Genomic DNA, 2,668 nt, shown 5'->3' with positions numbered 1-2,668 from the left:
GCCAGTCTTCCTGGCGCTGAGATCATAGCTGTGCCATCATGCTTGGTGTTCGTGTTCTTTCTCTCAATTAAATTTTGACCATACAAATATCAGTTCCTTGTCTGCATCACTATTCCTCCCTCTCTATTGCATAATTTCGACCAATAGATAAACCTCACATAAGTTCCTGAATTTAAAATGCGCATTCAAATGCACTTTAAGAGAAATAGAGGGTCTGTACTTCTCTAAAACATATGTTGAAAGATTCTTTTTTTTTTTCCTTTTCTTAAAAATCTATTTGTTGTTCACTTTGGCAGCACATATACTAAAATTGGAACCACACAGAGATTAGCATGGCTCCTGCACAAGGATGACACATAAATTTGTGAAACATTCCATATTTAAAGTAACAATAATAGGGCGGCCAAATAGCCAGTGGATTAGATCGCCTGCAAGCAGGTGCAGGGACCCAGGGTTCAATCCCTGAGCCTGCCCTGCTGGCCTTGCCCCAAAGCACCCTGAGATAGCAATTGAGACTAGGCATGGTAGTGCATACCTGTAATCCCAGCACTTGGGAGGCTGTAAACAGGAAAATTACTATGAGTCCAATCTAGTAGTGTAACCCTTAACACCCTGTAGACCCTTCCATAAAATATAAAAGAAAACAAAATAATAGAAACCTTTGTCCTGCTTCCTTAGTCTATTTCCTTATTCTCAGCATAAGAACACTCTCTTCCCAACTTCATCCTTTCCTACCCACTGTCTATCCTAGAGCCAGCGTCCTGTGAGTATACTACTTTATATGGCAAAGACAAATTGTCCATGATCGATAAGGATTTTAAGACATGTAAGATTTCATGAGTTTTCTGAACATGAAGAACGTAGTCTAATAGGACCTTGAAATATTAAAGAGGGAAAGAGAAGGGTCAGAGAGGAGATGTAACTGTGGAGGAAGACTTTATTTTTACTTTGTATTTTAGGGAAGGGTCTACAGGGTATTCAGGGTCTCATTACTGGATCAGACTGGTAGTGATCCGCCTGTTTACAGCCTCCTAAGAGCTGGGATTATAGGTGTACCACTACACCCAGTCTCAATTGCTGTCTCAGGGAAGGTCCGGGGATCGTACCCCGACCCCTGAGCATGCTTGCAGGTGCTTTAATCCCCTGAGCTATTTGGCCAGTCCTGGAGGCAGACTTTAGATTGCGGATTATCTACTCTGATGATGAAAGGAAGAAGTAAAAATAAACAAAGCAAAACAAAACAATGAAACAAAAGATTCTCTATAGGCTCCTGTAGGAATGCAGCCCAGACAGGGCTGGTTCTATTTCAGGGAAATCCACTTCACACCGCTGTTTTCCAGAAGGTACACTAACTTATTTGTGTTGTTTCAAGCTATTAAGTGTCTGGCAATTTGCTGGAGGAGCAATAGGAAATAGACAGACTCTCCTTTCCCTCTCCATCCCTGTCCTGTTATGGCTTCCTCCCTATTCTTGCGCAGAAGCCACTTGTCTCAGTTACTCTTCTCTCTTTGCTGAGATAAATGCCTGATACTCAAAATGAAGGAAGGAAAGCCTTATTTAGCTCACAGTCAGTGGGAGTTTCAGTCCATACTCAGCTGGCTAGAAGGCAGAGTGGCATATGGCAGGGAGCAGCCATTCATGGTGGCAGAAAAGAGCAAGAGAGCAAAGGGAGTGGCAGCAGCTCAGGCAGCTAGCGGGCCCTTCTCTCCTCACACTGTAATGCAGGTTACCTGCTCCAGGGCAGGTGCAGCACACACACTCACAATGATCCATCCCAAACTCCTGAGAGCCTCCCTATGACTGCATGAGGCTTTTGGGTGATAACTAGACAGAAGCCATGACACCTCTGTTTTCAAGCTCATCATGAATGACCATTTTGTATCTGTATATACAAAATAGTGCAGATAGATATAGACCTACTTTCTCTTAATTCAATGAAGAGAAAGATTTGTTCTAATAGTGTTTGGACAGGATATCATGGCTGCATCTTGTACTATGAATAACCACTAAGAAGACAACAATATGCAATGTACTAATTATTGAAACTGTCCTACTAATTGGTTTTGAAACTGTCTCATTGCTATTTGTTTCTCAATAAAATTACTAAAAATAAATAAATAAATAAATAAATAAATAAATAAAGTGAAAGTAAAAAAAAGCTCATAGATAACACTATGTACCACACCTCAGCAGTGTTTGATATCAGGTATTATTTCCAAATATATGTAACACTTTTGGTTATTGATTCATCTCTCTCAAGAAATAATGTATTCTGTATAAAATCTTTTAAGTCTTCTAAAATTTATTTTTCTGATAGAATTCTAAGAAAAGTGTGCAATTTTTGAGAAATGGTGTGTGTGTGTGTGATATGTGTGGGGAGTGTGTGTGTGCATGTGTGATGTGTGTGTGTGCGTGCATGTGGTGTGTGTGTGTGGAGAGAGAGAGAGAGAGAGAGAGAGAGAGAGAGAGAGAGAGAGAGAGAGAGACCTCTGCAAGGTCCTTACCTAGATGCTAGATATGAAGAGATAACTGATTTAGAAAACATTTTAGTGTACAGTTTCAACTTGAGATTTTTCCCACCTCAAAAGAGCTCAGCTGAGCGATGCTGGCCCACAGTTAGGGTTTCCCAGAGGAGGTTCTTTTATTTTGCCATTTTGTCTCTGACTCA

General features: G+C 40.7%; 1 non-coding gene across 1 annotated transcript; it reads left to right on the top strand.

Moving 5' to 3' along the window:
• Positions 1-282: 282 nt before the first annotated feature.
• LOC111817742 lies at positions 283-384 on the top strand. The gene has a single exon (XR_002821871.1). It is a non-coding gene; the product is annotated as a U6 spliceosomal RNA (small nuclear RNA).
• The last annotated feature ends 2,284 nt before the right edge of the window (positions 385-2,668 follow it).

This window comes from Octodon degus, unplaced genomic scaffold (genome assembly GCF_000260255.1).
Source record: "Octodon degus isolate 3935 unplaced genomic scaffold, OctDeg1.0 scaffold00068, whole genome shotgun sequence".
NCBI classification, from domain to species: Eukaryota; Metazoa; Chordata; class Mammalia; order Rodentia; family Octodontidae; genus Octodon; species Octodon degus.
Note: the sequence above shows the minus strand (reverse complement) of the source record. Positions and strands in the feature narration are given on the sequence as shown.